Below are 14,933 nucleotides of genomic sequence, written 5' to 3'. Positions count from 1 at the left end.
TAATCAAAATAATGGCCTTTTAGAGGCTCATCATTCACCCCAACTGAACTACTACTGGCCCCCAGCAATCATGAAGTTCAAGATCCTGGCCTACACTCTCTAGTCATTTAGTGTCCTTTGTCCTGGCTCATTCTTCACATAGTCAAAGTAATAATAATTTTTCTTGAGCCTCTTCCAACATTGAACTTTGATTGTCATGTAATGATCTTTTGCAATGTCATTTACTACTAGTAGTGGCTATAGGAGAATTGGAGGTTGGTATCTTAATGGTAACCAATATTTGCACTAATTTCTCCCCAAATTAAAATACCAAGGAATCCTTATTGTAGCAAGAGTCTAATTTTGTGGAGAGTGGGGTTCTATGATTTTTAAATCATGTGACATTCTCACCCATCATTGTCTTGAGGCAATGATTTTTGTTTCAAAAATTTGAGATAAATATTGTTCCCAATCTATAAAGACCTTTTCTCTAACTACACTCATCTTAGCAAGTCCTACAAGATTGCCCAAAATAGAAATCCAATCTAGATATGTTCATCTAGAATATGGGACTTCTAGCCTCATGAACAAGGGTGTTGCCATCTCACTTTCCCTATAGGGTGTTGCTTGATGTTCTCTACTTATTTCATTTTGCATCCCTTAACTGCACATCCCCTACATTTAGGACTGGGTTCCATTCAGTATCATTAGGCATAGCCAAATTGTGAATATACAATTCACACATTAAATTTTTCAAGGCCATAGGAACAAATAGAAATACATCATAAAATTTATGTGGGGTAGAGATAGACAGGTTAAGTTCTTCTACAATTCTAGTTAACCTATAATTGGAAAATTGTTCTTTAAGAAACAAAGTATATGCTAGCGATGGTGACCTACATTCCATTAACTCAAGAATCAATCATGTAATCTATTCAATTCTTCTTTTCAAAACTTCATTCTGATTTGAACTTTGTTTCAACTAGTAGCTTTGCTCGTCAATAATATGCTTTAACTTCGTTCTCTCTAAGTTCCATTGAGCTCTTTCCCATAATAGTTGTTGAAACAAATTAATTCCTACAGATAAAGGTGTACATAAGTCTAGTGGTTGCAATGGCTCATGATGAAAGAGGTCTCTCCATTTAGGTGCCAATTGATGAGTTTTATTAGCATTCTATAGTGTAGAGCACCCACTTTTCCTTGTGACAAAAATTATTTCCTCCTTTCCCTCCTTACTCAATTCTATAGATGTTGTAGCTAATATATCCAACCCTTCTTGATCCATTTTTTCCAATACTTTTTAACAATTTCAAGTCTAAATTCTAGATAATTCTTTGAGGGGAGTTATACAGAATTTTCACTAATGTCTTGCTTAGTAGGATTTTCTTCAAATTCCTTAGAAATTTCAGTCTCGTTAGATTCCTTATCACTATCAATAAGCACATAATTAGTACTACACTCTACTTTAGTTTGAAGATTATGAATTTTACTCTCATTTTCACAGGTTTTAGTTTGTGGTAGTTTTTCCCTTGGAGAGTTCTCCTTTTCATTTTAGACATTTCAAGGGTAATTGTGTTAGAAATAGGTATTACTAAGAGGGGGATGAATTAGTAATCTACAAACTTTAGTCACCAACTAGATATTATTTCTTACTTTAAACCATGCATAACCAAGAGATAAATTTATATTGATCAATAACAGTAACAATACACAAAGATAACTCATAACACCATATTTTGTTAACTAGGGAAACCTTGGAAAAGGGAAAACCCCAGTGGGGATGATACCCACTAGATAATATATTGATATATAAGTTCCTTGTTAGAGGATGGTCCCTATTAGGAGTTGTAGTATAGTAAATGTAAGATGAGTCCACTGCCCAAACATACACTTCTAATTACAAGAAGAGCTCACTGCTCAAACAATTAATCAGGCTAAATATAAGTATTTTATCTTCTTCCTTGACTAATCTCTAATCTTCAACTTGATCTTGGATCACCAAATAGCTCATAGAAAACTTATCATCTATTTCTTTCAATAGTTTGCATATAATCACAATTACAAGATAGCACTTGCAATCATAATCACAATCTTACAATTTGCACTTCCACAATCTTACAACAAAATGTCCCTTGCATAAATACCATGCCTTTTCACAAATTTTTGTTGGGTTGGCTAAGACCATAATCTACTTTTCCAACTTAGTGTAAACATCTAGGATGTCGGCCCTAATTGGCCAAGTAATTATCTTGTAAACAAAATAATCCTTTCCTTTAATTATGTTGTCAAATTTTGCTTCAAACATGATTATCCATGTTCTATATAGTCCGTACTAACTTTCAAGCTTATACACATCACCATCAACATGTGTACTATCTCCATCTAACTTTTCTAGTCATAATATAATGTCATAAACAAGTTATAAACAAAACATCTTTATTTCCATGGCTTTCTATAATCATGTACATCATGTGTTTCCATAAATGACAACAATTACATATCACTATTAGCTAATTGTCAACAATCTCCCCCTTTGGCATTGATGACAAAAAAATAAGAAAAATTGGCTAAGTGACAAAACTTAACACAACAAAATAAATAAACCTTAGATTACATCTATTACAACTTGTCCAACTTTACATATGCTCCCCCTTATAATATACTTTACAATAGTCTCCCCTTTTGACAATTACCATTTTTTTGCAATTTCTCCCCCTTTGACATCAATGAAAAAAGTCAAAATGTCAGAAATCTATCCAAGAACTATCCAAAAATGTTGTCCTCTCTTATGTTGATGAGACCTTTATGCAATCATCAAAGTTTTCCTTTAGACTATCCATACCCTTAGTCCATGTCTCCTTGGTGGACTCAGTTGAGGTGAGAATTGCACATAAAGCATATGATGCAATCTCAACTGCATTAAGATATGAATAGAAAAAGTTAGAATATGTTTCCTTGGCCTTGACATGTTCCTCTAATTGTTTCTCAACAAAAGATAATTTCAAAGTAGTAGATTCTCTAAAATCAAATATCCTCTTCAATTTCTTAATGTCACTATGAATACTAGCCACTTGACCTTCAAAATCATCTACTTTACAAGAGGGATGTTGGATCTAGTTGGATAAAGCCTCTAGATCACTCATCTTTTCTTCTATCTGACTATCAATGTCTTTGAGAGTTTGTATGATAAAGTATACTTAATATACAAATTTTTCCCATCCTGTTGGCATTTCCAAAGTTCCTTTGTACAAATATCAAGATTAATCAAATCATTCTTGATGTTTTGAAAAATGGTGCTAAACAAGCTAGCATCATGGGAAATTTGTTCCTTTGCTTCAATAACATTCAATAAATTGGTTAACTCTTCATCAAATGATTTCAGTAATGCTTGTTCTCTTTGTTCAAGATCTAATTTAGTGTGTTATATTGCTAGGGTTCTATGCAGTCTAACATTAACTTTCATTAATGTTCTCTACAAGCTTTTCACTTTCCTATTTTTCTCAATAAACTTTATCAGGGATGAGATAAGATCTGTTTGATCATCATCATCAATAGCTAAACTGGCAAGAGCGAGTGAAGTAGATGAATTAGATGGTTTAGTATCATCCTCCCTTTTTTTCTTAGTTGCCTCTTTTTTTCTTCTCTCTTCTTCTGCTTTATTTTCTCTTTCCTCTCTTTCCTTTACTCTCTTCTTTTCCAATCTCTTCTTCTCATCTTCCTCTATTTTCCTCCCCATCTCTTCTTCTACAATTCTTTTCTTTTCTTCTTCTTGCTTTCTTTTATTTTCTTCCTCAAGAAATTTCTACTTGGCTTCCTCTATTTTCTTCTTTTCTTCTTCAAGTATCCTTTTTTGTTCATCAATCTACCTCAACTTATCCTCAATATTCTTGGTGTTTAGTTCATTAGGTTTGGAACCACCAAATGGATTGGTATCATCAATGTTAATGGTAACATTGGTTTGATCAATTTGCATAGAATCACTGTTCACTGACACTTATGAGGTTCTAGGTGCTAGAGGAGCTATTTCCTTTGACTCTATCAACGTCTACCTAATAGCAATCATAGTTTCACATCTTAGTTTATCCTTTTCACCAACTATGAATTGAAATGGCCTCAATTTATTCCTCAAATATGGCATGAGGTTATTCAACAATCTTTTAGTTTCTTCTTCATCATCAGTCTTGCAAATAGTTCAAAGCATAGAATTTTGAAGTTCTAGATCTTCTTCCCTTGCAGGAGCCTTCTTTTGAATGAGTCTCTCATAGACTTTCTAGTTAATTATGCTCTCAAGATACTTCAATTTTTTATTGTTTGCTATGATCTATCTCACAATAGATATATCAATCTGATCCTTTTCAAAATTGTTGTACAAATCATAAAAGTTTTTCATCTAAACAAAGTTACCTTCATTAGAAATAGTGGTGTTGATCTTCTCTATCTTTGGCTTCCAAGGTTGCTGAGCTTTTCATGTTGATTGCTTTGTTGGAGTCACTTTCTCTACTTCTTGATCACTAGAATCAATTGTCAATAATGTTTTCTATCTTTTTTCTAGTCCAATGGCTTGTTTTTTGACCCTCTTGGTCTTAATAGTTACTGCTTCCACCAATCTTTTAGAATTTCTTTTTGGTTCACTAGGCTAAACATCTAATAATGCTACATATGGAATGCTCTATTTCAAAGATGTCTCTGCAAAAAATACTAATAAAGGTTGAATGTTAAGTATTCATTGCTTCATCATTTTTCCTATAGCCTTAGATTCACTCTCTATCATTCTAGCCTCTAATAGTGCATTCTTCATTATAGACTTTACTTTCTTATGTGATGTCTTCTCCACAGATGCCTAATAAGTTGATTGTATGATCTTATCATATGTACCAAATATGTATTCTACTTTGTCTCTATCTAAATTCAACAACAAATCAATATAACCAATTTTGATATCATCATTTAATTCATAACTCAAGGGATCAAGAAATGTTTCCCAAGGTTCCACTACTTGAATATAGGTATAATCTGTATCAACCAAAATATAAATGTCATCCTTAAATCTATCCACAATTGTAGGTGCAATTATAAATCTCTATTTCATTTCATTTGAAATGTTCTCATTATCAAGGTACCACTATCTAATATATTATCTGTAGGATGCCTCTTGCATACTTTTGTAATTTTCTCCATTTTGCATTTTTCACTACTCATTATGTCTATGACTAATAAGTAAGGAAATATTTTAAGAACATGAAAGAATATGTGATTGATCAATGACTAGAATCTAAACACACCATTCTTTTTCCTCTTGATCTTTTCTACATTTTATAAGAGTTGCATTCTTAGTATTTCACTAAGATTCACTTGTTCTTTCTCTATGCATGTCTTATATGTTGCATAGATGAATCTTGTTGAAAGTTCATCAATATTTGAACTTGCACAAATAGAATAGCAATAATTCTACTCAAAAATCTCACATCATCTTGCTTGATGGTGCAGATCACCATAGCCTTTCCATTATACACTATTTTAGTATATCTTTCAATTTTCTTCTTGACTAATTTCTCACCTATAGGTACACTCCTTGTTTACTAAGACCAATTACCTCATGAATAATATTTTCTTGCACCTATAATTTACCATCATGTATCTTACTCAATATGATTTGTGTCCACTCATCTATGTCTAACTCATGGTAGAAGCGACATTTGAACAACTCTAATTTCTTTAGATGTTCAAATCTGGGCTTCATTGTCATGTCATGATGGAAAACTAAGTCTATATCCTGGTTCATGAATTCACTACCAATCAACTCAAACTTACTATTCAAATAATTGTCTACATCTTCAAGATATACTACACTGTTCGGAGTGATAGAAAACATTGAGTTAGGGTTTCCTTCAATAGGTTTTATAGAAACAACTTTTAACTTATGTCAATCCTCATTCTCAAAAATGTGCACTACTAACATATCCATGATTCTATTAGACAAGAAATTTTACTAAACAAATTTGTGGAAAAATGATAAAATACCTCTTTTTAAAAATAAGGTTTTCTTTGAAATCACCTTAACAATTCACTTCTGAGTGCTCTTCACTTTGGATTTTTTTGCAATGAAGTGAAAATGAATTCTATACTCCATTTATTCCATCGACTTGAACTTGCATTAATTACATACTTTGTAGACACGAAAAAGATGTCAATAACACTCTATAATGGAATAACTACTCAAGATCATCTATCTGATCTTCAAATATCACTTGAGGTTTTCCATAGATAGTTTCCATCATGTAAAAACTCTACAATACTTTGCATCATGAAATTATCTAAAAAAACATACTTTTCATTTTTTGTTACAGAATTAGCCTTTTCCTATAATACTAGTAACTTTGAATTCCTTCATAACTTTTTCAGATGAGCTCCAAATTACAAGTGAGCTTAGGTACCATCTAAGTATAACTAGATACACCTTTTCCAATGTTTTCTACCTCTAATTTGATCTTTGAATGAAGTTCTCAAACTTTGATTATGTAAACAAGCTTAATTCAACTTAATTGAATCAACCTCAACAAGTAACGTCGATTTTCTTGTCTCATCATCATCTAGCTTTTCCTTTGAGATATCTACTCCTTTTATAAATTCCTCATTAATTTCTTCTCAAAGTTTACTAATAATATTCCTATGTTCCTCATTGTCTCTATTGGTTCTAGAGTTCCTTTCATGGTTACTTCTATCATTTCCAACATTCTTTCCATCATTCCTTTTGTTCCCAAAGTTTCTTTCATTGTTCCTTTTATCTCTAATGTTTCTTCCATTATTCCTTCTATCTCCCAAGTTTCTTTCTATTCTATAGTACTTTGTTGTGTGTCTAAAATTGTTGTATAACTAACATACAAGTACTTTGCCTCTAGGATTATGTTGATCATCATGTGCATGAAAATTCTGAGAAATGTGGCCTAAGTTGTTACACTTATAAAACATAATATTTTTTTGGTCTTCATAAGATCTTCCTTCTCTCGATGTCCTTTCATTGGATCTTCTTCTATCTATAAGGTTAGTATTTCTAGACATTCTACTATTTCTTATATCATTATCATACTTATGTTTCCTACAATCAGTTGCATTATGACCTAGACCATGACAATTATGACAATAAAAGTCCTTAACATGATTAAATGACTTATTAGTACAATCTCTCTTCATATGACCTATTCCATTACATAAAAAGCACTTACCTCTAAAATCATACCTAGTTTCCTTAAGAGATTCCACATGCTTTGGTTCATCCAAAATTTCAACTTCTTTATTTTTCTTAATTTCTTTGAATTTTTTACAAGATTGATTGGATTCAATATTATCGTCATATTTTTCTTTTTCTTTTTGATTTGATCTAATCTCGAGTTTCTTTGTAGACATGTTAATTAGATAACCAAGACCGGTCTTATCATAAGTAGGTCTTTGTATTGATATTGAATCATCAAGCTTTTCTCTATTAGATTAGAGCTTCTCAAGATGTTTCTTGCACTGAGTTAATTCACCTTTCATAATGGTATTGTACTTATGAAGTTCTTCATGGTATTCTTTTAATGTTTCAAACTTAGATGTTTGCTTTGCTATATTTTCTCTCAGATCTACATTTTTAGTCTTCAAATCAAATTCAACTTTTCTAGGATCATTTCTCAAAGTCAACTTTAGATTTATAATCTTCATTTCATGCTTTGAGATATTTTACTCTATCTTCAACTTTGAATAATCATCATCACTAATTCTAGATTCAGTAGATTTAGGCTTGGATTTGAGATGTTCAATCTTTTGATCAATTGACCAATGTATGCTTTAGAGTTTTCATATCTATCCTTTAGCTTATCACTTTATTCATTAAGGAGATCAATTTGTCCAAGAGCTTCTTCAAGGTTCTTGATCAACTGTTCCATATCCATAGGGATCTTACTCAAGCTATTAAGCCTCTTCAAAGTAACTATGCTCTAGTACCAATTGTTAGGAATAGGGATTACTGGGGGGGAGCAGGGTGAATCAATAAGCTACAAAATTTAATCAACAACTAGATATTATTTCTTACATTAAACCATGAATAACCAAGAAATAAACTAATTTTGAACATTAATAGTAACAATAAAAAAAGATAACTCATAACAACATATTGTGTTAACTAGGGAAACCCTGGCCAAGGGAAAACCTTTGGTGGGGATGATTTACTGATATATAAGTTCCTTGTTAGAGGATGGACCATGTCAAGAGTTAACAAGAAAATTTAGTATAAGGAGTCCCTATTAGGAGGCTTTGATTCCTTGTTAGGAGATTCCAACCTTGTTAGGAGTTGTAGTACAATAGATGCAAGATGAGCCCACTGCCCAAACATGCACTTCTAATTACAAGAAGAGCTCACTATTCAAACAAGTAATTAGACTAAATATAAGTATTTTATATTCTTCCTTGAATAATCTCTGATCTTTATCTTGATCTTAGATCACCAAATAGCTCATATAAAACTCTGCATATATCGCTTTCAATAGTTTTCATATAATCACAATTACAAGATAACACTTGTAATCATAATCACAATCTCACAATTTGCACTCCCACAATCTTACTACAAAATGTCCTTTACATAAATACCATGTCTTTTCAAAAAAAAAATTTGGGTTAGGTAAGACCATAATCTACTTTTCCAACTTAAAGTAAACATCTAGGATGTCGGCCCTAATTGGACAAGTAATTATCTTGTAAATAAAATAATCCTTTCCTTCAATTTCACTATCCTATTTCACTTCAAACATGATTATCTCTATTTTCTGTTGGAAATATTTAGGACAAGGTAGGTTACTAAGAGGGGAGGGGTCAATCAGTAACTTATAAAACTTTTAAACAATTTAGCATTTTTCCCATTCATCATTCATTCATCTAATCTATTGCATAACTGAAGGAACAAACATTTATTGCACATGTACATAGAGATTTAGTGACCCAAAAACCTTCCAAATAGAAAGTAAAACTAGGGTGGGGATGATACCCACAAAACTTCAATACTGTAGTATAAAGTTGGCCTGTTAAGGCTTACAATGATCACTTATGGTAATCTTCCCTATTAGGAGCAAGTAGGACTGCTAGATCCACCTTGTTAGAGGATTTACAAACATACAGTGAAGTATGCACTCTATTAGGAGATTTACAAAAAGACTGTTAGGTCCACCCCATTAAAGGATTTATAAACTAATTCACCTATTAGGATGAAGTAGTGGATTTTCTTACAACTATTTGCTAATAAGATCCTTGTTGCATTGATCACCTGATGTGATAGGTATAACTTTTCTGCTCCTATGTTGACCTTGTTGTGTTCCCTTTTATTCTGCTACTGATTTGCTTTTGCTTTTCTCAAAATACCTTCTTCATATGCAAAAATTACCCTTTATTTTTTCACCATTCCATTTTACAAATGATATCATACATTACATATATACCATTTCATTATTTACAACTACAAGGTCAGCCAAAACACAAGTGAACAGAACATTACTGAATTAGCCAGATAGTAGAAAACTTGAGTTCCTCAAGCTAACTCGGTGACCTACTGATACTTGGCATCCACTAGATTACTTGGCATCATCATGCACTTGGTAGAAGTAGAGGCTCAGTTCATACTAGCCACACAATACTGTTTGGAACTCGGTAACCATTGGTGACTCGGTAGATATAGTGTCACTTGGTAAAAGCTAACTTGTTTGTTTACCTTGCTATGCTCGGTGAACACTAAGTTCTTCATTTACCTTCATGTGCTTGGTGAACACTGAGTTCTTCATTTACCTTGATTTGCTCGATGAACACTGAGTTCTTCATTTACCTTGCTTTGCTCGGTGAACACTAAGTTCTTCATTTACCTTCCTTTGTTCAGTAAACACTGAGTTCTTCATTTACCTTGCTTTGCTCGATGAACACTAAGTTCTTCATTTACCTTCCTTTTCTTGGTGAACACTGAGCTCTTTATTTAGCTTCCTTTGCTCGGTGAACACTGAGTTCTTCATTTACCTTCCTTTGCTCAGTGAACACTAAGTTCTTCATTTACCTTCCTTTGCTCAGTAAACACTGTTGAACTGCCCATTCACTCGGTATCCTTTGGAATGCTTGGTAAGAACTATTTACCTACTAAACTTATGAGGTAGCCACCGAATGCTTGGTATATACTATAGACTAATTGATAAGCTTGATAAGCATTCATAATCAAATAAGTGTTTGCACTAATGACAAATATATCATAATTCTAACATTTTCTATAGTCTATACTAACTTATGAGGTTATACATATCATCATCAACATGTATACTATCTCCATATAAATTTTCTAGTCATAATATGATGTTAGAAACAAGTTATAAACAAAACAATAAACTATTGTAAACCAAATTCTATACTTAAACAATTTTTTGATTACCAAATACTAAGTACCTTTATTTCTAAGGTTTCTTGTAATCATGTACATCATGTGTTACCATAAATGATAGCAATTACATATCACTATTGGCCAATTGTCAACAAATTATGGGAACAAAGTCCTCTGAAACCCTACTCTCAAAGAGTCTTACACTTCACCTCATGGGTGGTGTTGAGAGGCATGGGGAACTCTTTCGTTTCCACCTACTTATAGTTGTTTCTACCAAGGGCACTTCAAGTGGTTTTTGTAGGTATTCCTCCTTTTTAGAATGCAAGGGTTCATTTGGATTACTCTCCTCATCTGATTGTTCTAGCCTTTCTGCTTCAGGTTCTAAAAAATTTCCCTTGTCCATCTTAGTGGAAGACCTAGTTTTAATAGATGATGGGGCTTTAGGAACACTAGTAGTTTCTACCTCTTTTCTTTTCTTCTTGCTAACCATGGATGGTTTGGCCTTATGAATCCATTTATTAGTTGTCTTAAGACCAAAAGGAGAGGCTTTAGGAGCATTTTTAGCTCTAGGGACAATTTTATAGAAACCTGTAGATTTTTTTTCCCTACATCCTACACCCTGGCCTCTAGGGCCAACCAACCTAGGTTCCAATTCTTTTAACTAAAAGAATTCCTCCCATGACCTAGTTGCTTGTTATGTAACTCTCTTTCTACAATTAACTTTGTCAAACCATGATGAGAGACCAACTAATCACTACCTGACTGTACCAAAGAGGCCTATGTCTTAATAATATTAAACATGAAGTTGGGAATGTTTACCTGACTGCAATCATGTCATAGGTGAGCCAATAGCTTGAAACACAAGGCATGGAGATATTTGTAACATCCCTCACATGTGAAATATCAAATGATAAATGAATCAAATTGAATAAAAACCATTGGCAAGGATAGCCTCAACATTCCTTGTTTCTTATCAATGTCCAATGGTAGGTCCTAGTGTATGCTAAATTATTCCCTAACCATCTTCAAGTCAAACTCTTTCTCCCAGTTTTTTCGCTTGTGGGGCAACCTAGTAATTTCGACTATTAATTCCATTGAGAAATCTATTCTCACACCTTTAACCACCATGACTCAATATCCTAAGGTGGTCATAAATTGGAGAGCTACTTCTTCATTAAATCTATTCAAATTAAGGCAATAATCAAGCCATCCCCTTCTCCAAAAAACTTCATAGCTGGCTGCATCTCCCAAAAGAACTCGATGATCAACAAGCTCATTCCTCTGTATATCTTTTCCAATGATCAAGTAAAGCTAAATTGTAGAAAAAAATTGATATTCAAAGCTTAAAAAATCAAGGATAACAATGTTGGCTCTAGTTTTTCAAAAAAATGGTGTGTACTTGAGAAGTTAAATGCATCATATCACATAATATCCTTTTGCATAAAATTTCATGATTTTCGTGCATCTACAAGTTCATCACCCAAACATGTTGCAAACCATAATTAAAAGTTAAATTACCACTCTTAATGTCCTTAATTTAATAATGACACAATTTTAGGAGGACAAGTCACCATCATGTGATATTAACTATGCACTTATTTGAAGTCATCTCAATGTACTTTGAAGCTACATGCAATTTTTTAAAAATCACATTTTAAAAAGACAATCAAACATTCATTTAAATATTTCCCTCCCCCCAAATAAATGAAGGCATGGATCCCATAGGCTAAGATAAGAAAGAGTGAATAAATATAAATAATACCAAGTTGTAAGAAGGCATGAATAAAATAAAATGCATGCAGAGTTATATGGAAGGTACCTAGTGACTGTTGCTGGAAAGATGTTCTAAAATGATCATCGAAATTAACAAAATGATGGGATGGAATGGTAAGATGGAATAGAGAAAATTGGAATTGGAATGGATGCAAAGAAATTACTTCAAAAAGAATTTTCTATTATGAAGGTCTTCACTAGAGTCAAGAACTAGCAGGAGTCGGGGTAGAAAATCCAAACTTAGTGGCTACATGAATGACAATATCCTTGTTGTGCTAGAATTGTTGTAGGAACTCTTCATGACTAGTTCGTTTATGTTAAATCTTGAGGTAGTGCCCATTTACAAGTAGCTTGAATTGAATGAGATCAATGGTAGATAACTAAACTACATCATTTGGAAATATGACAACAATCTCATAGGGTCCTAACAAGCATTTTTGGAACTTTCCTAGATTATGCTAGTATCTTGAGTCATAAAGAAGTTCCTAATCACCTATAGCAAACATTTTTTTCTTGATAAACTTATCATGCCACTATTTCCTTCGGTGTTGAATGAGCTTACTATTGTTCAATGCAGATTTCCTCCATTCATCAAGATTGTTTATACTTAAGATTATGTCCTATTGGGAAATATTGAGTTCTATTCTAAGTGCCAAGGTAGTCTTCAATGTTTCATATTCAAACTCAATAGGCATCATGGCTAACTTACTATAAACAAGCTCAAATGGAGTAAAACTAGTTCTGGATTTCTAAGTGGTTCTGTAAGCCTGGAGAGCTTTAGGAAAGTATGTTGCACAATCCCTCCTACGAAGTGCTACAGTCTTGGTGAGAATAGATGCTAGCTTCCTATTAGTAACTTCAACTTGACCATTACCTTGAGGGTGATAAGGTGGTGATTTACCATGCCTAATGGTATACTCCTTCATAAGAGTAGTTATCAAATTTGATGTAAGCTGAGTTCCTTGATCAGATGTCAATTGTCTAGGAACACCAAACTATGTAAAAATGGATTCATATAAAAACTTTTCCATGTTGATATCCCTTTGGTGACATAGTTAGTACACACTAGAATGTGGGATTTGCCTTGTGAAGTACACTCAATAGGAACTACAAAGTCAATTCCCCATTTGTCAAAGGGTGTGACAACTACTTGAGGTTGTAGGGGCATTTGATCTGACTTAGTGGGTCATCCCATTCATTGACACTTGTCACATTTATTTTTATATCTAGTTTCATCCTTATGAAGGCTTGGCCAATAATATCTAGTTGTTAAAATTTTGAAGGTTGCTCTTTTGTCTAAAAAGTGACCTCCATAAGATTCATCATGATAGGCCTTCAAGACATCATATGTTTCATCTTCTCTTAAACAACTATGCATGACTTAATTAGAAATGGTATAAAACATAAATCTAGCAATCCATGAATAGTTAAAGCTCTTCTTGGCTAGGAGCTTTCTGGCCTAAGAAGAGAAGCATACTTTCATTTTTCCTATGGTGTGGTAGTTACCAATATTTGCATACTAAGGGTTTTGTGTGCCTAACAGGAAAATTTTCTCATTTAGAAAACTATCTTCAATGGTTGTAGGATCATCAGGGAGATTTAACCAAGAGAGAAATTTGGCTAACACACTAGCTTTAATAGGTTTATCAACTATGATGATGTCAAATTCTTGCATGAGCAATAGCCATCAAGCCAATCTCCCTAAAATTCTAGGTTTGTTCACCAAATATTTAATAGAAGAATGGTTAGTGTGAACAAATATCTCATATCCAATGATGTAATGCCTAAATTTATTAAGGGCATAAATGACTACAAGCAATTCCTTTTCAATGACTATGTAATTAAATTTTTCACCTTGCAAATTCTTATTGATTAAATTAATAGCATGTTTAATAGAGTCTAATTTCTATCCAAGCACAACACTAATAACATAGTCTGAGGCATCTATATGAATGTGCAAAAGTAATCCCCAATTGGGTCCTCTCAATATAGGTTCTATGGTAAGAACTTAAGCTGCAAGAAAGATGTTGCACAATCAGAATCCCAAACAAATTCAGAATCATTTTTGAGCAAGTTGTAGAGAGGTGCTACAAGTTGACTGAAGTTTTTAACAAATCTTTTATAATATCCAACATGTTCAAAAAAACTTCATGCATCCTTCTACTTCTGTAGTGTTGGAAAGGCACTTATAACTTCAATCTTTACTAGATTGGCTTGGATGCCCTTTTATGACATGAAATAGCCTAGGACTACTCAATGCTCCATCATCATAAAACATTTCTCACTATTTAAAGATAGGTTATAGTCCTAACCTATTTTATGTAGTGTTTCTAAATTTTCTTTTGCTTCTTCAAAAGTAACACCATAAATAGTGAAGTTATCCATATAGATCTCTATACAATTAGTAAAAATATCTAAGAAAATATTGATAATAGCTCATTGGAATGTAGTTGGGGCATTACACAAGCCAAAAGGTAATGATAAATAGGAAAATTTTCCCCATGGATAGGTAAAAGTTGTTTTGACTTGATCCTTTGGGGCTATTTGAATTTGATTATAACCACTGAAACCATCTAGAAAAGAAAAATACTTTTTACCAGCTAAGCTGTTAAGAGCTTGGTTTATAAATGGTAATGAAAAATGGTCCTTCTTAGTGGTTGAATTAGGCTCCCTATAGTCTACAAAAACTCTCCATTTTCCTCCCTTGTTGGGTACTATGACCAAGGGTGAAACTCATTGACTATCAAAGATAGGGTATATAAAACTAGCATTTAATAGTTTTTGCAATTCATTTTTA

The sequence above is a fragment of the Cupressus sempervirens genome, chromosome 5 (genome assembly GCF_028749045.1).
Source record: "Cupressus sempervirens isolate cs-2001-9-10 chromosome 5, ASM2874904v1, whole genome shotgun sequence".
In the NCBI taxonomy this organism is placed as follows: domain Eukaryota; kingdom Viridiplantae; phylum Streptophyta; class Pinopsida; order Cupressales; family Cupressaceae; genus Cupressus; species Cupressus sempervirens.
The sequence above is the reverse complement of the archived record's forward strand: the minus strand, read 5'-3'. Positions refer to the sequence as shown.